Genomic DNA, 24,414 nt, shown 5'->3' with positions numbered 1-24,414 from the left:
ATAAATAACTTAATTTACCACATTATACAATAATATCATAACCGAAAATGGGTTCGTAAGTAGGAGATTTTGAACTTTAAAGCAGTTTTCATGAGCCTTATACGTTATTTTTTTCTGGGCTTATAAAAAGACTTATCTAAAAAATACTCGATTATTTCAAAGTCAAAGATGTATTCTACTCGCAGTATTTAATTGAAGTATCTGAAACATTTCTAGGCGAACAAATTTACACACCAAAAACACATGATTTTGCATTACTACGTAGTGCATCGCCTTAACATCCAACAATTCCGTCGCGGTGTAAAATTACAAATGAGTTTTAATTTTATCACTGCTGAGAATTTCAATTATTATTTCCATCAATTTAATGATTCCTAATTAAATTTAGCAATAATATTAATTGATTTCTTTTCCAGGAAAAGGTTAACTGCGGTATTCGAGATTTTAATGCCGTGACTTGACTTGGCCATAGCGGCATCCATAATTTCCGCGATGTTAAGGACATATTTTGGGTAATAATAACCGGGCGTTGCTCGGGGTTATGAATGGTTTGGAGTAAAGTTTTATATTCAACTGTCTTCTTCTACCGTTCAAACCATTTTCTAAACTTCCTAGTACTAATATAAACAAACCCTGAAGATTTCAGCGAAATGAGTTCAGTAGTAAATTTTTGATAAATTTTATTTATTGGCAATACTTTGAATTCATCGAATAATTTTTGGGTTGAATAGTCTAATTGTTTCTTAAGAATTATTTTGATGAGTCTTCTATGTACTATTTCAAGTGGGGTTAAGTTGGTTTTATACGCTCCTCCCCATCCTATTATTCCGTATTGCAGAACTGATTGGGCTGATGCATAGTAAACCTTTTGTAGCAAAGATTTATGTAATATATTTCTTAGTTTGAGGAATACGTAATAAAGTTTACGTATTCTATTTACAGTTTGCGCAATATGTTCAGTATTATTGTATTTATTTATTTTTTTAGTTAAGTTTTTATTTATATAGTTAAATGTTTTATTATTTGACATCATCACTGCATTAACCCTTGGAATACCAAAGATATAATGACTGCCAGCTGCCATTTATTGGATGACCAACACCTTCGCCATAAGTCACTCCAAGTCGTTCGCTATGTTTGGAGACTTAGCAGGGGTGCCCGGGTTCATCGGGTGAGGTGTGTTCCTCCAGCTGCGTGGTGGGCTGGATCAGGAGAGGCCGGTTCGGGGAGACCCTTTGACCTCTCCAGCTGTTTTTTCTCGACCCATCATCTTGCGACGCAGCGGCAGGGATGGATTCATACTTCCGTCACTCCTGGACACACTGACCTCTAGATTCCTATCCACCCTTCATACTTTTTTCTTCGCAGACTTCCTCCCCTGCCTTACCTTAAAAACACTCTCCACACAGCATCTCCAAAGTTGACATAGGTACTGAAATAATAAGAATAACTTTTTTTCTCTTACATTATATTAAATATCCCTGTCGAAGACTTAAAATACAATTTCTTATTAAATACTCTAAAAATACATACATTGGAAGATAGACTTAAAATAAACGATTTAACGTTCTTATTCAAAATACTTAACTCTAAAGTCGACTGTTGTGAACTCCTGCAACTTATAAACAAACATACACCCACAGTAACAACACGACAAAATACAATATTCTACAGCAGCACACATAAGCGTAACTACATTGCCCACTCTCCGATACAACGACTTCACACCATGGGAAATCATTACTTGGGTGATGTTGACATATTCAATACCAACTTGGCAAGTTTTGTGGATCATTTAAAACATTTATTTCAACAATACTCCTAAACACATCATGTAAACCAACAAATAGCTGTAATTTTCTGTTTTTGTTTCTTGTGTTTGTATGACTTATTGCATAGCTTTTATCAAATGTAATTTTATTCTTATTTTTTATGTTTCAAAGTATCTTTCAAATTAAAATTATACTACCAACCATGTAAAAGCCCATATATATATATATATATAATTATTTCCTTGCCAAACCGAATAAAATATACGTTGGTCCAGCAGAAGCACCTTTTAAGGGTTAAAAATAATATAAAATCGGGGCAAGTGCAGTAGTGAGCCACTTGCAAATCCACGGTGGATTTTTTGGCACGCTAAAGGTTAAACATCTTTCCTAACATTTTCAACGTTACATTTAAGGCGATGCCATACGTAGTAATGCAAAATCCTGTGTTTTTAGTTTGAAAATTTGGTCTAAATGTTTCAGATGCTTTAATTAAATACTGTGAGAAGAATACATATTGGCCTTTGAAATAATAGAGTATTTTTTAGATAAGTCTTTTTATAAGCCCAGAAAAAAATAATGTAAAGGCCTATGAAAACTGCTTTAAAGTTCAAAATCTCCTACTTACGAACCCATTTTCGGTTATGATTTTATTGTATACTGTGGCAAATTAAGTTATTTATAAAATGATCGAAAATAAATTTAATATTTATGCCTGAATATCCACAAAATAACATAAAAGGAACTTTTTAGCCATGTTTTTTCTTGGATAAATCAAAACAGGCGGATGGTGTAAAGCGGGAATTTAAACCTTATCGCCATCTACGTAAGGGTTGTTATTGATAGCGGCTCAATTTAAAATATTACACGATGTAATGCATTATTGGTTGATTCACTGTTAACGGACTAAGGAATATGAATCGAGACATGATCGTGTGGCGGTCTACCCTCTCTTCCTTTTTTATGTGAATACCGCACAAGAGTCACAACTGCTCCTAACCATTTGGATCTAGTTAGACTTTAGCATCCCTAATTGGAGGTATGTTGTGAGGCTGAAGGTTGTAGGGAGGGGAAGGAGATAGAGAAAAGGAAGGTGGGGGAGTACCTAGCTATTCAGATCCAGTCACAAAGACATTTGAAGCCACGATTCAATTCTGAATGGTGGTCTTACACCAAGGCGATACTGAGAGTATCTTCCACTCTGAAACGTGCCGCAAGTATACTATATATTTATTTTAAATGAGTAATTTGTGAAATAACAAATGAAGAAGATAAAACTAACTAAGAAAGAGAGAGAGAGGACGGAACGCCACACAACTCTTTCTTCGTGCACACTTTTTGCCTCATTTACATTTATACTTCGTAACCTGACTAGACTCAAGCGTTCGATTCTCCTGCTCATTCCAGGTGTTTTTCTAATATTCAGATTCCCATCACATATTCCCCTTTTACCTATTTCTGCGTTCATACGCTCTACATTTAAATTTTGGTGGAAATATTTATTTACCAAGTTTACATAAATAGATAAAATATAGTTTTTATTTTTTGTATTTAAACCACCTCATTGGGCTGAACCTGTTCCGAGGTGGCAGTCGGAAAATAAGGATATAAATTGATAAATAAATTCTGCCGATTCTACTAATACGTTTATCTAAACCAGAAATCCCCAAACTTTTTTGTCCACGTTCGATTATTCGTTAGTTGAAAGCGTTCCGATTTTAAGAGTAGGTACTTGTATTTGTACAGTTACATGTTACAGGGAATCACAGGGATGGTTTACAGTGATTGTATGGTAGTTATATGATTTTCCGTGAATTTTCAAAAAATTGGAAAAATCCTTATGAATCCCTATCCACTCCCGCAAATGATGTGTATATAAACCATTGTTTAATGAACAATTGTACTAGTCTGAAGATGGCTATATTAAGCTGAAGCTGGTAACGGTCAAAAAATAAAATATATTTTTGGAAAAAGTTTAATTAATTCAATATATCAGGTTCAATTTAGCTTTAAAAATCGTGCTATTCGACATAATGACTTATTTACTGGAGAAAGCATGACAAAATAGATACACAATGATTACATACAAGTTTATTTTAAACTTCACTTAAAGTAAACTTAAATTTCACTTAAAGTTCACTTAAAGTCACGTTTTGGCAGTAAACCGATGATTTTATCACTGGATATATCACACGATATTATCATTGAATATATCACACGAAATAAACGTTGGATATATCACATAATGTTATTATTGGATATATCAGACGATATTATCATTGGACATATCACACGAAATAACCGTTGGATATATAACACAATATTATCATTGGATATATCATACGATATTATCATTAGATATATAACACGATATTATCATTGGATATATCACACGATTAACGATGTTTAAATGCATTCTGTCTCCATAATATAATACTATTTTGTATCATCGACTGATAAGCTGGTGGATACAATCTATTACCACACTTTGATCGGGTTATTTTTTCGCCGGCTGACCGCTGAAAACGGGCGAAAATAAAGGTCCCGCGCGAATTTGCTTAATTTGTTTTAAATCGCTATATCTTCGTAAATAATGGAAATATTTCAATAAAATTTTCTACATACTAACTCAGCATACCCAAGCTATATAATTTGTAGCTGAAAACCAAGTATTATTTCTAATGCAACATAATAAATCGAAAACAAAGTCATTGTTGAGTCATTAGTGTTCAATTTTTTAAGTATAAACTAGGTTTCAATTTTATAAAATTACAAATTATTATATTTTCACCAAGCCCAAATCATTATAAAAACAAAAACAATTGCCACTTCTCAAGTATCGTCAGAGTAACACATTATTACTCATTGAAATACCACGTGTGCAATTGCCTCTCGCACGATACAGCGGACCAAAACCATCGGAACGTGCTAATAATATTGGTTATTTTTTCAAATGAAATTTAAAATAATCACTTAGCGTAGAATGCTTCTCGTATTGCTCACATAATATTGTTTATTTTTTTCACCATACACTATTAGGTTTAAGTTTATAATCACCTTTATATAATCAGTTACAGTTTACGTCTAAAAATTGTTCATCTAATTTTTCCTTGTTCTTCCTCCATATCACTTTCTTCAGAATCACTGAACTGTAATGGCATCACTGACATTCTTTTCCTACAAGGTATTTCTTCACTTCCACTAGATTCTTCTCTTTCACTATAGAATTCAGGCAAATAATTACTAGAACAGGCAGATAAATTATCTGCGACGATTTCGTTATCACTTTCGTAATTTTCAGAATCCATTTTGAAAGGTTTGAAAAAGCAAATATAAATATTATCTCCTCGGAACACAACCGTAGGACAATTTGCTTTTTAAAAACTGGCACGCACTTGTAAATATTTATTATGGTCCGCCTAACTGTGTTTGCCGATACCTGCTGTTTTTAAATGCTCGACACTCTCCTCTCGCTCGCACCTAGAAGTTGAGTGGGTGCGGAACAGAGATAGAAAGATTTGTTTCGGGTTTCATGGTCATAAAAACCCTGGTTCCAGGAATTGAATTATTAGAATAACAGAATATGTTATCTAAATTACTTATTTCGTTGATCTTCAAACGCAATACCTATCAAGTGTCAGGTGTTCATTAATAATGGCCATTTTAGTTGAAATATCGATGTACACAAAAAACTCCAAGATAAATACAAAAAAAAGACTTGCATTGCAATTTGATAATTATGTACATATAGTTGGGACCTTTATAAAGAGATTGGTATATAATGTTCATATAAAAACATCAGATAATTTCTTCTTTTCTGCCATTGAAATGAGGCGGGCGCAGAAGGTAGAACTACCCTTCCCGACGTTAAGCATCAATCGACCGAACGGGTAGAACTACTCTTCCCGATTAAAGTGTGTTACTATTACGATAGTATCTTTAAAAGCTTGGATTATACATACAGCCTCATTAATTTGTCGAACATGTTCTCCGTGGTTCTTCCACCATTACCATCACCGACAAATTCTTCTACCATCATAAATAAAGCCCTGTAGCCTTTTCGGGTAGCGCCTTACAGAGGAATGCTTTTACAAGTGTATTAAATCAATTTAGTTTTGTCCATATTTGAGAGGAGGCCACAGAAATAGTGGTGTGTTGAATAAACAACTTGGAATTCTTTTTTACTTTTGGTCCGCGGAGGCTGGTTTTTATTTGTCTTCGGAGGTATTACACACATAAATAGCAGTGTACTTTACATGGACAGATGGAGGATACAGTATAGACTGCGTGCCCGAATTAGCGGTATAGTCGTCCTTCCTTTGATCATCGGAGAAGTCGTCAGTTTAATTGACACATGCATCTCTTCTATGTTCTCCTTTTTTTAATACTTCTTACTTACACCGCTTGGATAAAGTATAAAGGAAGTGTCTTAGACACGTTCAATATAAGTAGAGACTTACTTAAGGAATAAATATTAATAATTTATGGAGCTTAATTTGCGATTTTTTTTCTTTCGATTGTATTAATTTTTAAAAATTTGTATATTTTTTAACATAAAAACTTAAAGAGTTAACGAAAAACTTGTCATAAATACTTTTTGACTGACATTGTAACTTTGGAGAGTTGAAAATGTAAGAAAAAAATTCTAAAGTCGATTTTTAAACAAAGCTATTCTAATTCCAAAAAATGTCCAGTGTAATCGTAGCTTTACTTTTGCAAGTAAAATGGCCACCCTCTCATTTCAAATCGTAAATAGAACAACTGACTGAGTGGGAAGAGATAATAAATGTAATGGTGTGTTTATATGAACGCTTTTTAAACAATAGAACCATCTATCATTTACCTTATGGGCATTAATGAAAAAAAAAAATTTCCTCACCGTCCAAAATTAAACCGTATGCACGTGGTACTCAAATATTTCAAATTACAAAAACAATAGATACTAATTTAATTTTATTTTATTTGGGAAACAAACAGTTATACAAATATATTTTAATACAAATCATTTTTACCAAGTTGCATAAACCAGTAAAGTTTCCACAGAAGATTCATTTTATATATAGGTAGAAAAACATATGAATATAAATAATACAATACAATATACATACTAACTAGTAGAAAAGGAAAATCTCCAAAAAATAAAAAAAAATAAAATAAAATAAAAATTAAAATAAAAAATTTAAAAAAAATACAAAAAAAAAATAATCCTAATCAATTGGCCGATTTAAGTAACATCTCCACTATTATGAATTAACAGTAAAAAATTAGTTGAATAGTTTTCAGGTGAATTTCTAGATTTTATATAACTTCTTATCAAAATATGCAATGAAATCTCTGTACAAAGTAGAAATCAACAGCGAGATAATTGAAACAAGCGTTTGACCGTCCAATAGCCTACCGATATCCTAAAAATGTCACAACACACAGTATTGAAAAATAATGGCTTCTGATCTCCCAAATACTGAAGATTTCTTAGTTGGTATCGGCGGGTATTTTTACCCGCAACGCAATATGGACATCGGCCCGGAATGCCAGCGGAATGTTTACCCCGAGGAATGTCACCATTAAGGGCTACAATGTGTCCGAGTTTTTTCGCACGGCCAAAGAAAAATTAGAGACGTTCTGTATGATTTCTGGACTTTTAAATGTTGAATCGGGTTTTTTTGTTGTTGTTGTGCTATATATCAATGTTTGTATTGCATATCAATATTGTCGTGTAATATTGGTAGCCGAGCGAACTCACTGCAAGATAGGGCAATACGTCAACAAGAATAGGCAAAACATGTGCCATCCTTGCAAAACTTGCTTATTTACTTGTATGCCTCAAGGATTTTTTATTGGTTTATATATTTTAATACACACACCTTTACATTGCTGAAGAGAGAATTATAATAACTAATTATATATAGTAATTATTCCAGGTGAAAGTTAAAAGAAACAATTAGATTTATCGATTGTAGGGCAAGGCTATATCCGAAATATTTGGGCTTTGAACATAACAATTTTTAATTAATGTATGATCACGATCTTTGCTTGTATAAAATATCACATAGGTAGTGCGTTATTTAATAAATTCAGAATAAATGTCACCAAGCGATGGGGACGAAGATGCAAAAAAAACTACCGACAATGGAGAGATTTAGGCCCATCGTACACGGATATACTTACAAGCTACGCGACTGTGACGCAACCACAAGTAGCCTACGATACGCTATTCTTAAAAACTGGTTTCCATACACGGCACTACCCAAATTACACTGAACTTGATCATTTCTTTCAAGTGCTGCCGTGAAATTAATACGATTTCAAGTGACTCTAGCCACGAGGACAACAATATTATTATTTTTTCTTATATTCACAAGCATAAAAAACGACCCTAAACAAGATTTTGGGTTCACAAACGCAATGAAATAAACGTTTATAGGAGAGCATTTGTCGCCGCAAAGGAACTACATGAGATTGATGAAAATTGACTTTTCTTTTCAACCTCAATCGAAGCCTTTTCCGCTAGATCTAAAATTTCTAACATATTCATATAAATTACAGTTATATATGCATGGATATTTTTCCATATGTAAAAGAAAATAAAACATTGACATTTTCGGACGTCATTTTAGTGAAACGAGTAGGAGATGCGAATGCTACTCGCGTAGCGTGCTACCAGCACTGTAAGTAGCGTGCAACTGACGTTAAGGCGAAACTTAATGCCAAATCACTATTTTGATTAATCTTTATAACGAATTGTTGTACATTATGAATACCAAAAAATATGCTCTATATAAATTAAAGGTTTTTCTATCGTTTCGCTTGAGTAGAATACAAATAAATAAAAAATTACTCAATAAAAAATATAAATGTAAACTAGTAAATAAAATATGTTTTCAATAGAAATGTATGAACGAGTAAAGGAAACAACTTTTAAAAAATACGTTATTATAGCTAAGATTATCTGTGGCAGTTTCACTGGATTAACTTTTTGCTTTCCTATAAAATTATTTACAAAATAAATAAAAACCAGTTTTGTGCTTGAAATCGATCGTTTCTACACTCCGTTTGTCAAGCGATTTTAATGCCTATTACCTACAATATAAGGTATACCAAGAATATAATCATTTTTGGCTTGTAGCTTCCTCTTAAATCCGTAGTCGACGCATTGCGTCGTGCACGAACACTAGCAAAATAGTACGTACAGCGCATATGGTATGCGCACAAAACGCGAGTTGCTTGTAATTCGAATCTAACCTAACCTAATCTAGCCTAACTTTGAGATCTTTGCTTTCGACGGCCTCCGTAGTTGAGGTTCGAGAGTTTAAGTCTCGGCGAGTACAAGTAATTTGTTTTATTTCAAAATTTACTCAATAAAAATAATATACAGTATATTTGCGGCACGTTCCAGGGTAAAATAAACTCTCAGTATCGCCCTGGCGTAAGAACATCATTCAGAATTGAAACGTTGTTTGAAATGACATTGGCCGTGTTTGGTGACAGAAACTTCCCCACCTTCCTCATCCCCATCTCTTTCCCTTTCCCATCACCTTCAGTCATACAACGTATCTCGATTGGAGACGCCATAATCTCAATGGCCCAATATATATATTTCCTTGCTATTTTATGATATTCTGAAAACAATCTCTGGCATGCCACTGCTTCCCATACAATCAATTTCACAGAAGTTGAACTCGGACCGAAGTGAGGGTTAATTCTTAGCATCGGTATTCTGGGTTCTATTCTTAGGGGATGAACCTTCGATTATTGGACGATTAACCTCCCTCTCTGCGAATCCAACAAAAAACGCCCTCCACCTCTGGCTTAGCTACCCTCATCCTCCCGCCCTATGCCCTTTGATGTGAAGGCAATTAACTTTTGTCTTTGCTGCACGTTATCTTACAGACACATTTTTTATTTTTTGAATTATAAATAATAATTAAGAATTTTTAAACGTATCTCACAAGATTTGAATGCCCGTGCTGGATTGGTAATTTATAGGATTGGTTTTTAATCTAAGTCTGTAACTCCGGATCAATGAACTTTATTACTTTTGCTTTTATGTTGTTGCAGAGAATTTAGATAAGCGTTAAAGTACCCGCCTATTAGCGATAGGTAATGACTCATTTTATTTAGAGCGGGAGCCACGGCATCAACTCAATATTTTTGTACGGCTCAAAAGTCGACTCAATTGAACGACGGCTCAATTGAACGAGAGCCGTGAGCTCAGCGCGAATGAGCAATGAGAATACTGTGCTCGCTCGATACGACTCACCCGATACGGCTCCCGGTACCACGAGAAAACAAGGAGCTACGTAGTAAGTAGGTTTTGATACATATGTCCAAGTCCAGATGTCAGACTGTAAGACAGCCATTCACTTCTAAGTATTTAATAACAATTAATAATTCCATAATTTTAATGGCGAAAGTTTTCTATAATATCTCCTGATAAAAATAATAACCGTTCAATTGAGTCGTGGTACGGTTTACCGGGAGTCGTACGAATATGGCTCATCAAAAAGAGCCAGATCAATTGTGCGGCTCGCTCATGAACGACTCATCACTACCACTATGATATTATGTTTAACAGAAATCTGAATTGCCATTTTCAAAATTGGAACTGATTGGTCGAGAATTTAGACTATCCGTGATTTTTCACTGGTCCTCGCTAGTATTATATACAAAAGATAAACCGAAAATAAAAAAATTACCATTTTTTTTAAATCAATTTACAAACGCAAACAAAAAAAGGTTCCATGATAACTCAACACAGTGACAATTCAACACACTTTTAAAAAGTGATATAAAGTCATTAGAAACGATAAAAAAATTTTTAACCTAACCTAACCTAACTTAACCTACTTAACACAGTTAATAAAGTTTTTGTTTCATCACTTTCCATGACTTTATATAACTTTTAAAAGATGTTATGAATTATCATTGTGATGATTTATCCGGTCACCATTGCATTTATATAAAGTGAGACATATACCTACATATGCAAATTTACATAATATACCTGTTTGTTATCTGCTACTAACCTATTATACAATATTACTCCGTTGTCGAGGGTTAAGGCTCTAGACTGGCGCAAGTACATTTTATATGATAAATTTGTGTTATTTCACAATGTATTAAATTAACATAATATATAGTACACTTGTGGTACGTTTCAGAGTAGAAGACACTCTCATCATCGCCCTGGTGTAAGACCACTATTTAAAATTGAATCGTTACTTGAATTGGCTTCAGCCGTGTTTGGTAACCAGATCTTAATAGCCTGATACTCCCCACCTTCCTCTTCTCCATCTCCTTCCCCTATGCTCCTCGCTACCTTCGGCCTCACAACATACCCCAATTGGGGATGTAATAATCTCACTGGCTCCAGATGGTTGGGAGCAGTTAAAAAAAGAGTGATCAAGTTGTATAAAACTCAAATACATGCTATATACTATATATGTAACTTGAAAAGTGTATTGCCAGCTGTTTCGCATTCAAATTACATTTTAACGCGTACTGAACATGTCATTTCAATATTTGGCCTGGTAATATGTATTAAATAACCAAGTGAGAAATCGAAAATAGTCTTAAAAAATGTTACATAATATGAAAATGTAGGTAAGAAAAAAATTGGCGACATCTCTATTGGCTAAATATTTGAAATCGTATGCTAGTAGTTCTGTGAATAGTAGACAAAAATCGCAACGCTCTTACACTCTGGCGGAATAATACGTTACTATGAAACACGACTCTCATCTCCACAGGATTGATCAGACATGGAACACACAAACATATATACAGACTGATGAATTGCAAAGTGGTTGAGTCAAAAGAGAACAGTCAGTTTAAATTTAAATATTTTCAAGTAGTTCATATAACTGCGAAAAAATGCATTGAAATGGTTCACCATAATATTTACGCGAATAAAAAAGTTTTCTACTGGATGGATAAAATAATGTTTAAAATATGAACCGAACAGACATAGATATGTACTTAGTATCGGCCATAGACAGAAGAAGAAATAGTACACGCCTAGGGGCGGCTCTTCCGTGAGGGTCATATGGTCAATGGCTACTAAATTAATAATTGGGTAGTTTTTTAAAAAAGGATTAAATAAACTACCCACTTATTAATTTAGTTTTAATATTCGTGCAGATTCGTACGTTTTTTCGATTCGTTCCAGTGCCACCTAGCCTCCAAATAAAAAGCTATGTTATATATCTACCGTGGGTCAATTTAAATGTTGCCCCTAAACTACCTCATTTCTTTCTCTTTGCTATACAAATAAAGGAGGTAAACACTATCGCGTTTGACGTTTGTGGTTGGTATCATACAAAAAATAATTTTAATGTATTTTCGGACATGACCGCGGTGAGATACAGATATCTACAGCCTAATATTATTAAGGTATTAGAGGGAGATGTGAAAAAATGTCAGTCGAAAGTTTTTCAAGGCCATTTTCAAACTGTGGTTATAACCACGTTTAGACGACTTATTTATATGATTCTATTTTACCCCCTCCCAAATTAATATGATTTATTATCGGTTAAACCGATTTACTGATAAACTAATTGTAACAATAGATTTCATATTCTGTGGAGGTAATTTGAAGTCTATTTTCCCCACATTAATGCTTTCTTAATCGTAAAGTAATGATGTGGCTGCTATTAATTTATTATTTTATTATCGTTTATGCGAAATTATGTTTATCATTGTTGACGTAATTTGAATTGTATAATTTTTAAGGTCAAATTCAATGATATCGTATTGAAAGAAAACGCAAACAATTCAAACCCATTCAAATAAAGTGTCAATTAACTAATTGAGGAAAATCTTATTTTATCTCTTTATTTTCCTTATAAACTTATGAGGAAAATAAAGAGGTTAAAAACGATATTTTAAAACGAAAAGTTATAATTTTGGTCAGTGGATTTGCTAGTGCAATAAAATGAACGTATAGGTTATTTTGCTAGAATTGCTTACTTTTGAAATCTACTTATAAACAAACAATCGGCTGTGATTGGAGTTAGTGATTTAAAAAATTTTAATATGTAAAGATCTTTAAAAAAATGAACATTAACTAGTTATGTGTGTAAATAATTACAAAAATAATTTAAAATTAAACAATATTCTACTCCCGGCTTCAGAATAGTTGAGTAGCGGCAAATTAATTACATACATTAGCGTTTTTACAATATTCACTACGTATAAGCAATATGTATTAACATTTTTATTCATTTTTCGATTGAACTTCCACTTGTGGACACCTTGATCATCCTCTGGACACGCCATAACACGACATAAGTATAATTTCGACCTGTTAACTATGGGGATTTGTTTATTGATCAGTCATCGAAACAGTGACGCCACATCCCCGCTCCTCACAACATAGTTTGTTCCCCTTTCTCTTATCGGCAGGTCTATGGTTTCTTATGTATATATATATCTGTAAAAAAATTATAAAATTTTACTTCACTGTAACTTTCAGAGCGATAAGCAAAATAAACGAAAAATATTTGTTTGTACACTACTGTGTTCATTCCATATTTAAAAAAATAAGATTGAAAAGACTCAACATGAGTTCCTGAAGTATATAAACTATAAATTGCATATTCCTGTAGAAAACATTGATTATAACTACTTACTATATAAATTGTCCATATTAAAACTTTCAGCAAGAAGAATAAACACAGATTTAATAGTATTACATAAAATACTTCATTACAAAATTGACTTCCTGAGTTACTCCAATTAATCAGCATCCACATACCCAAAAGATCTTGCCGAAATTTACTCCCCTTTTATTTTTACAACACCAGGACACTGTCTTAACAAAATTCCCCAATTCCAAGACTTCACAGTCTCGGAAATAAATACTCTGATCTGGGAGATATATTTCATCTTAAAAATAATCAATATAAATATTGTTTATTTCAATTCTTTTATATATCGAGACACAAATAGACATCTATAATTTCCGCAATATATATATATATATATATATATATATATATATATATATATATATATATATATATATATATATATATATATATATATTAATTTTTATTTTGAATATCTATTCATGTGAGACTTTGTTATGAAAATATTTAGAAACATAACAATTATAATTAGGTACTAATTATTATTTTGATTTTTGTCTATGGTTATTTTGACAGCCATAAAATCGGCGCAAAATAACGGGAAAGGATTATTCTTGCAAGGTTCCACACTTTCCAACGGAGCCCAGTTGGGCGAGGACTCAGTTGAAACGTCAGGTGCCAAGTTTATATGGAGCAATTTAAAAAACCGTTCGGAGCAAGTACGCGACGAATCTTAAAAGTAAAATCAGGCATCCGATCCTGAGATACGCGGAGTAATGGTTAAATGTAAACAAAACCCGCGCCGAAATACGCGCAATGTCGGTCGACAATTTTAAAACCCGCGTGAATTAAACGAGTGCCAAAGTGCACCGGGCCGCGTGTTCCGTTTGGGATGTAATCCACGTTTAAAGAGACAATCCTCTCTCGCTTCGTACATGCAAACCTTGAGTACGCTGAGGAATACTAGATCGTTCGGATGAGTATTGTATTTGGGTGCGTGAACGCCGCCTACCGCCATTCACACGCGCGCCTTGAAAGGATCCGTAATAATCGGGTGGATGGACACCGGAGACTGGTTTCCTGGCTGGAGACTGGACGAGAGGCGGAGCTGGTGGGCCGGTCGCCCGCGCCGAAGCAGACGTTCCCCTGGGAGGAAGGCATCTCCACTCATCCGCGTTTAGATAGTTAGATAGGATAGAATCGGTCTGATAGGGGGTAAGTCCTTTAAAATCCCTTGCTTAATGTTTACCCTGTTATCATGAAATAGAGTTCAACTTATATGTACAGAAACTTGTCTTTTACTCTGATTTACTTGTGAATAAGCCCATATGCCCACCACCCTGAGAAGGGTTCTTATGTCTCACCGCAGAGCTCGGCATATCTTGCCCCCGGCAAGATTTGGCGTCCAAAGGTTCCACATCGGAACCAAAGCCGACCACTGTGATGATGACCAATCCTTATATGCACCCATTTAACAAGAGGTGTTGACCGGCTACTACCCCTAGCCCCACAAAGTAGGTACAACCCCACTCACCAGCTTATCAACTTCTTATCATTTTTACTAATGTATCTTATTTTATTATATGTTTTTGTTGTAACATTTAATATTTTTTCTTTTTTCGTTTTATTATGTTTCCTTTATTGTTTTAATTTGGTAGAATTTATAATAACTGTGATACTCTACTATTAAACTTTGTAGTGTGTAAAAGCCCATTAGGGCGTGTAATAATAATAAATAAATAAATAAATATTTTATACGAAGTATATCATTATTTTTAATTCAATCTTTTATAAGTAGAAATACATGCATCATACATGTTACGTAGTAAAATGTAAGTATATTCCTTCCTCACTTGGTTATTTAATACATATTACCAGGGCCAATCACTTAAGTACTTTGCTGAAGAATTATTATGCTTACATAAGTAGCCGGCTGGCTAAGGCATCAGCTTTTCCGAAGCGAAGAGAAATTACAACAATTACGTAGATAAAATCACGGATAAGATCAACTGTTTAACTACTGAATTACAACTACTTTATGACGCCTTACAGTAAAAATCTCTCATAAGTTTTGTTCTCCGTTGAACTCCAATATTATGTCACAGAATCTAACAAAAACTCTATCGCAATCTGTTGAACTCGATCACTTCATCAGCAATCTTAGGAAATTCCTCCATCCAGGAGATAGGCACCCTCAAGTCGTCACCCAGTGATTTCTATAAATCAGCATAAGTGTGGTCATTGGTTTCTTGAGTTTGACGAATTCAGTGCAGCTCTTCATAAATATTCACCAATACTCGTTTATTGACCTTATCAGTGGTAAAACTTGGAATTATACATAAAGAACAGATACTGTGAATCTAGGTAGCTTTTTTTATAATAAAGGACGAATGCAAAAGATTCCCAACATTCAAGAATGGCCGTAAGTTTAAAATAATACAAACACTTTTGAAGAAATTTTAATGATTTGATTTATGTTTTATTTATTTCTTTTTAACACAACATTTATTTATTTTCAATTTGTAAAATTACATAAGAGGGACAGTGGGACTATAGGAGCACCAAAAAAAAATGAAAATTGCTATTTGTTTTGCTCCATGGAGCGATAATAAATAAATAAATGGTATCTACTTCTTTTCAATATTTTATAATAAGCCATATTCTAAAACATCCAGTAATTGTTTGGTTTCGGTTGTCTCCTTATTGTACCTTTTTAAAGTACAACAAACTGCCTCCTGTTTTATATTATTTTTAGTTTTAATATTCTTGTTTTGTCCTGTCCTGCTGTTATTTTTATTCTATGTTTTGTCATCACTTTGTATAAACAGTGTATTTATTGTTATAATATTAGATCTGTATTGGGTTAGGCACACTGTAGGAATAATTTTAAGAACCATTAATACTGAATTACCATTTTTATATATAAATGCCATATTATTATTATTATTATTACTATACCGATATATTTATAAAAATAACAAGACCAGAATCTCGTTTCCATAAAATAACATTGATGACAAAATGAAATGTTCCATTTTTTAAACACCTCGCTGTGTCTCTTCGAATAACTCAACAAAGTATCTAATTCATCCAAAATATCATAAAATTCCCAATTCGTCAGAATGAATTTTTATCGATAATCGATTAGTATTTCAAGAATGGACTCTTAAAAATGCTCAATAAAATACTCGTTATTATTTATTGCTACTAAACAAGGTATTATGCAGCAACGAGTATAATCGACTGGACGACTCGACATCTCCACCTTTGGATATGTATGTACATTATGTCGTCGTCTTAAAATGTTAGCAGAATTTACAAAAAAGCTTTAATTCATGTATCCTTCACAGAGACATCTCTAATGTGCCGACAAGTGGTTCGAGAGACCATTTAAGGGAGCCTCATGGCGCAGCACTGATTACAAATTACCTAGATTAGAGCTAATGTTGTCTAATGCTATAAAATTTATCGGAGATGTGCTCACTGCTCTCTGGTGAGGTAAGCAGAAAAACACACCTGAGATGCATTCCAACTGCAGATTGCAAAAGGACATTGGTATCTGTTATCTGCAGTCTGCATCTTCTGATGAGATATGATCGAAATGTTAACTTACTAATCATCACGCAGGTGTTGGCGAGATGACGAAACGACGTACACCTTTGTTCTGACATACACTACTACCAAGCTATAAGAATAAATTATATCAACTACATATCAATATTGACGGCATTAAATACTGTACGTATTAAATTCATAATAATACTTATAGTTGGATAATTTATATAGCCCCGTTTTCGTGAAAAATCACCTCAGGTATTTTAGATTTAGATTTATTTCATAAAGTGTTTCGTAGTCTCAGTATATAGGATACCTACCTATAATGAGATGCCTGAAATTAACAAAATAATCTTATTAATTTCTTGCTAGAGTAATCCCGATGAGTTACAAAACTCATTGCAGGAAGAGAGGAACTTACAATGCGTAGGTAGGAGTTAATAAGTACAATTTAACAATACAAAAATAAACAAAAGGGAGGTTAAGAAGGACAAACAAGAAGAAAATAAAAGAAAACAGACAGGGATATACACATAAGCACAAAGCCAATGTTGGAATTTACAAAAAAGTACTTACCCACTAATACATTTATAAAAAATAAATTATGCATGATTACAAATACAAGAGATGAGAAAGGAGAGAAAAAATAAACATTTCAAAATACATCACGACGTTTTTATATGTTTTGAATAATATTCTTTTAAAACATTACTTTGAATTTTTTTTAATATTATGTCTGTTTTGTATATAATATATATAATGATAATATTTTTATAGCATCATGAGCGTAGCATCAAAAGAATGTAATGAATAAAATTTGAACAAAATGAATTAACGTAATACACATCCATACAAGAAATACAAAAAAATAAGGAAGAGAGAAAAAGGGTATTAATGCCTGCTTGGAGTAAATAAAAAACACCAAAAGAGAAAAACTTAATTATTAGTTACATATTTACATAAAAAGTAAGTTACAGATTTATGTAATATAATGACCGGTCGGTGGCCGAGTTGACATCGCGTTTGGGTCCCACCCAGGCGTAGTATGTTCAATTCCTCGGCTGGCTAAGTCCTCCATCACAACACAAGCAACATTTTCAGCTTACTGTGGTGGTAGTAGGAGATTTCCAAATATTGTCAGGTTATTCGTAACCCAGGAATGTTTGTCTTTCTTTTTAAAAAAAAAAAATGTGAGCGAATCAAAAATGTTAGAAATTTCTGGTTTATTTTTTAGTATAGATTAAATGAAAATTTCAACGAAACTGAATTTATTTCCAAGCCTATGTAGCCTTTGGACTGGGGAATTAATTTAATAGCTGGTTTTAGATTAATGAACAAAGAACAACTCGGGAAGTCTCGTGTTACGATTTTGTACTGGGAAAAATATTGGTTCAGTAAAGTTGTGTATCCATTAATCCATTAATTAATTTGAATAAAATTACCAAATCGCTCACGGTTCTTTTGCAAGATATGTCGGTTAAATCAAATAATTTCATTAAATTCACAAAATTAATTTGGTCAGTGAGTATGGATAATTTGAATACCTCAGTTTTATGTGCTTTAAAGTGTGGGGAGCAGATGTGGAATTGTATTCTAAATTACTTCTTACAAAGGCAGTGAAGAGAATCTTAAAAGAATAGACTGACGAAAAATCATTGAAATTATATATTAAAGGCGATCTACTTCGGCGTGTAATATTCGAAATCGGGCGAAATTACGATCACAATCTAAAGAAGTTAATTTTCCATAATATACAATAAAACCGTACCCGAAAAGGGGTTCGTAAGTAGGAGATTTTACACTGCAAAAAATATTTTATAGGCCTGATACTTAATTTTTTTCTAGGCTAATAAAATTATTATCACTATTGTAGCAAAGAGCCGTATAAGTATTACATCAAGTATTAAATTTAAGCTTATATAATGATAACCGGACGACTCAGGACAATAACAAATCAACACATTTTTTAAAAGTTATGAAAAACTAAGTTAATTAGATTAGGTTAGGTATATACGCTAGAGTTTTTTCATTAATTTTAATGATTTTAAATCGCTTTTCCAAAGTGTGCTGATTTGTCACTGTTCTAAGTCTTGAACCATCCTAACTATTATTATAAATGCAAAAGTGTATTTGTTTGTTCGTCCTTCTTTGATGTCCCAACGAAGGGACCGATCGACGTGATTTTTTGCGTAGGGATAGTTGGAGGACTAAGAAGTGACAAGGAAATTTTCATTACGGAAGAACATTTCTTTCTCATAATAAAACTCTTTGTGCTGTAATTTCTCCCTTACACAATAAAATTTTAAAACTTATACACTTCAGCACCTGCATAACACCCTTGCCCACTACAATATCCAACCATAGAACTAGTACCTACGTGTATAAGCCATGTATGTTGTTACACGTTGGCAATGGCAACACGGCCTGTCAAAACATCATGCAGCAACAACAGCTTTAACCAGAGCTTATTAGACCAGGTCCTGTAATGAGCCTTGAGGAAAATAATTAAAAAAAATAACGAATCTTCTTCTAAAAGATTAATGTTTTTCATTAATTGACAGTGACGAAGAGATCGTAGTTAGAACTGTAATGATGTAATGGTCAGACCATGGTCGTGGCTTCATGCCTTGCTGGAGAATTATTATACTAATATAGAAGCACTATAGAAGTACATATGAAGCACTTGTTCGTAGCATCCTGGAATACAGCTCCATTATTTGGGCCCCTTCTGAACAAAACCATATCTTAGAAATGGAAAAAGTACAAAAAAGGTTTATGCGTTACCTGTATATGAGGGAATATACATACTATCCATTCCTGTATCCATCCTTGTTCTTAACAGGAATGCTCGATTTCAATACATTAGAAGCCCGCAGAAAAATATTTTTAGGCAAACACTTTTTTAAGTTAATCTCTGGTACAATACACAATCCGCCTATTTTGAAAAAAGTTAACTTTTATGCCCATAACAATTATACTCGAGGGAGATCCCATGCACTCTAATATGCTCCGAAAGCGAGGACTTCTGCCTATCAGAACGCGCCAATAAACAGAGCGACTCAACTGCTTAACGATTCTGCATTAGCCATCGACATTTTCAATGTCACCTACAGACAATTCAGTAACTATCTTTTAACACATGTCACAAAATAGTATAACTGCCTCTGTAAACATTTTAATTTGTAATCTTCTCCATGATATATTGGTGTATAACCGTTTTATGGAGAACATGAAAAAAAAAATAAAAAAATAAAAAAATAATTACAGTCGATAACGTGGAGCGTATTTATTGACTAAATAACTACTGAATGATCCCTCATACGATAAAAAATCCTCCATCCCACTACTACCACTGACCAGTTTTGTTCATCGTTGAACTCCAATATTGTGTCATAGAATCTAGTCAAAACTACATCGCCCTCTGTTGAACTCGATCGCTTCATCAGCGATCTTGGGAAATTCCTTCACCCATGTGATGCCAGTTGTCACCAAGTGAATTCTATAAATCAATTAAAAAACATATATTGTTTCTTCTTCTTCTTCAATGGCGCTACAGTCCATTTCGAGCCTTGGCCTCCTTTAACATGAGCCTCCACCGCCCTCTGTCCTCGGCCGTCGTCTTCCAATCTGCAACATGGAGTAGTCCTCTGGCATCTTTCCTGGCATCGTCCTCCCATCTCAGCCTAGGTCTGCCCGCCTTTCGTTTGCCTCCCGGGTGTCCTGTTAGAACCTTCTTTGGTACACGTGTGCTTGGCATTCGGTGCACATGTCCGGCCCATCTTAGTCTTTGGAGCCGTAAATGAGTAGAGAGTCTGGGAGCTTGGTAGATGTCATATAGCTCCTTATTGTGGCGGATTCTCCATGCCTCTCCCTCTCGCACCGCTCCTAAGATTCTTCGAAGTACCTTTCTTTCGAAGGTGTCCAGCCGTTCCGCAGACTTTGCTGTCAGTGTTCCCGCCTCACATCCATAGGCCAAGACCGTTCTAATAATTGTTTTATACAGGGTTATTTTGGTTTTCCTATGGACGTTTCGGGATTTGAACACTGGCAGCAACGCAAAGTAAGTGTTGTTAGCGGTTGTGATGCGCTTTCTTACTTCTACTGGGTCTTCGTTGTCCTGCGTTATGATGGAGCCCAGGTAGGCAAACTCTTCGACCACTTCAAAGTTATAGGAGTTTTTAAAAAAACATATATTGTTTATCAACTTATATTAATTATATTTGTTTTCTTGATATATAACGTAAAAAAATTAATCTTTTCCATCTCCGCATTAATGGGTAGTACCTACTGAAACTCATCTGTTTGATAAACTTCAAGATAAAGTATTTTACAAATTGTTGAAGTCATGAACCACTAGCAGCACTAGTTGACCACACCTGGTTGTGAATAACAGTTTAGAGGCAGAACAGAGATGAGGCGGGAGTAATTAACGGGCGATAGCTCGTCACAACAAGGATCTTAATTAGGTGTGGACCCGACCTTACAGTTACGGTAGCTTATATGCCTACCGCCAATGGAGTATTCAGGGGGGGAAGGGGACAGAGCCATCTACCCCCCAAAAAATAAAGCAAACAAAAAAATAACTATAGAAGTTTACCCGAGGGCAAAAAATGTAGCGCATGATGTGTGCTTATAATTGCTTGCTGTAGTTTTATTTTAATCGATGAGTATTTTGAACATTTTACCAAAAAAGGGCGTCCTCGAATTCTTCTACCATTTTAACATCTCTAAACACTCCTGGCACAAATAACAACAAACTTTAAAATTGTCAGTGATATCTGTCGACTGCTTTTCGAGTTTAGCGAGCACAAACATACGCAGGTTGAATTTTTATAACCAGTTAGAATTTAACTCAACCATTTGGAATGCGTGTTATAATATGAGACGCTTTCCTGCCACAGACCGCCTTCTATATAGGAAAGTAAAAATTTGTGATTGTATGTATTTTCAGATCAAAATCTGTAGAAAAAAAATTTCGTTGTAATATATATCGGTTGGGCGGTTTCGAGATAAGCGTGTACGAACACAGTGACACCTGATTTTTATATATAACATTATTATCCGTAGAATTTATAACACGTTATTTAAAAACGAATAAAATACGCCATTTGGTTGCTAACCAGTCTAAGTGAGTAACATATGATCTACAACATGCATATCAGAGTTACCAATTCGTTGAGAATTTCCTCACAAAAAGCTTCTCAATACGAGAAGCTTTTTGTGAGGAAAATACAGGGATTCCGGGCATTTCTTGGTCACACCTTGAAAAATAATATTTACAGTAACTGTAAGAACGCACTATATAACTTTCAAAAAAAGGCTATTTTTAAGGCTTTTTAAATTTTTAAAGAACAAAAGAGTACTTACATTGATTAAAAAAAAGTTCCGATGAAACTTCAATGTTTCTTGCACTAAACAATTTTATTGATGTGTCATGTATATAAATGATGAAAATGACGATTGACTTTGCAAATTTGCAACAAAATTATATTGCTACAAATATATATTTATATATTTTAAAATAAACTAAATATCGATTATATTAGAGATAAGAAGTGCCGAATTCCGATTAAATAATATCGATGTTGTCGTTTGGCCGTGACAGCATCCCAAAACGTATTACCACTTAATGAGCATTACTCGCTTGGAATCAAATAAAAAATCTGTCATCAGTCTATTTAATCTTGCTATAAACTTATCGACATAATTAATATTCATCTACATTCACACAGGAGTAAAAATTCGGCGTTTTACTTGTGACAGTTGACCGTCAGCTGTGTACACTAGAGCTCGGTGATTTTTGCTACAAAGTCAATAACATTTTAACTTTTACATACATTTTAACTGTCTTACTCAAAATAGATAACACGGAGGAATAGAAACGGATTAGTAGAAAACGATACTCATAATCACACGCATGCGTACTGCGTATACGTGGCTGACATTCTTAAACGACCCGACCCCAGGATTAGAAACGTATTACGTTCGTATTAAGACGGAGATCGTGGATTTTATCAACTATTTGATTGATTTGACAAATATCGATCGGTCACGCAATGAAAATGCAGAAAAGCAGTTAAAAGTTAACTTTCCATTTGCAGCACTATCTGAGGAATATTTTAAATCGAAATATCGATTTATCAAATAAATCTAATTTCCAGAGATGTGCTTTATTTCAAATAAATCCATTTCAAATGGAAATGCAAAATGCAAAATGGGTATTTTCCATTTTGCATTTTAAATGTTTTTCTAAAAACCATTTTGCATTTTGCATTTTAAATGCTTTTCTCAATGCATTTTCCATTTTAAATGCTTTTTTGCAACATTCTTCCTGTTATCTCCACTCATCTTTTTTTCATAGGCCCCGTATATGAGTCGGTCCTCAACCTAACTATTAGAGATAATTTACGTCTGTCAAGTTGCTACCTGGTAGAAGCCCTGGCAATTAAGTGATACCATTAAAAAAATACAGATTCAAATAGTGAACACGGGGCCATGACGCTGAAATATTAAATTTTAGATAGAAGTTTCTATTTTTTTACGTTGCCAACATTAGTCCCGCGCAATTTTTTTGTGTTTTCAATGGTTTCATAATCTGTGGTCGTGGTGTTTTTGGATTTACAATCATGTAAGTACTGTAATTAATATTATTATATCTCACATCGAACTATCTACCTATGCACGCTTCCTAAAGAAAACCAATATATTATGCTAGAATTGTAGAATGCTATGTTAGTATTTATTTATTTATGTCTATTCTTGGATACACGTTTTACAAATGATTACAGTGGTTTATATTGTGGTACAGAGAAAAAGTACAGAAAAAAGGTATAAAAAATAAAGAATATAGGTTGATATAGGTAAAACTGTGTGTGGGTGATATTGTATGTAACGTGAACACCTCACTAGGAGAACCTGTGCTGAAGTGTTAACGTGTTTGAGATTATGGGTGACGGGTATGTGTTATGTGTTGTGGTAGAAAGTTATTATTATTTTTTTTTTTTCACAGACATATATTGAAACATGAAATCAAACTTTTATATGTGAGTGTATGTATTTTTAGATAATTCTTGAAGAACGTGTATAATATTTAATTTTACTTATCATATTTTGGTTATGTTGGGTTTGGAATTATAATCTTTTGAATAAAGTGAATATCTTGATTTTTTAACCAGGCAACGATATGTTTTTTGAGAAAGTTTGAAGATGTGTTAACTAACTAACTAACTAACCATCACGCCGTTTCCCCGCAGGGGTAGGCAGAGAGGACGGACCGCCAAACAACTCGGTCTTGGCACACACTCCTTGCCTCATTCACATTCATACATCGTCTCATACATACTCTTCTATTATTCTGACTCTTGACATGGCCCGACTCGAGTATCTGATTCACTTGATCGTGCCATGTCTTCCTCGGGCGTCCCCGACTTCTGCTACCATTCACATTTGCATCATATATCCTCCTTACACTCCTATCTTCGCTCATTCGCTCTACATGCCCA

This window comes from Hesperophylax consimilis, chromosome 5, assembly GCF_061612785.1.
Source record: "Hesperophylax consimilis isolate HC1 chromosome 5, BYU_Hcon_1.0, whole genome shotgun sequence".
NCBI lineage: Eukaryota > Metazoa > Arthropoda > Insecta > Trichoptera > Limnephilidae > Hesperophylax > Hesperophylax consimilis.
The sequence above is the reverse complement of the archived record's forward strand: the minus strand, read 5'-3'. Positions refer to the sequence as shown.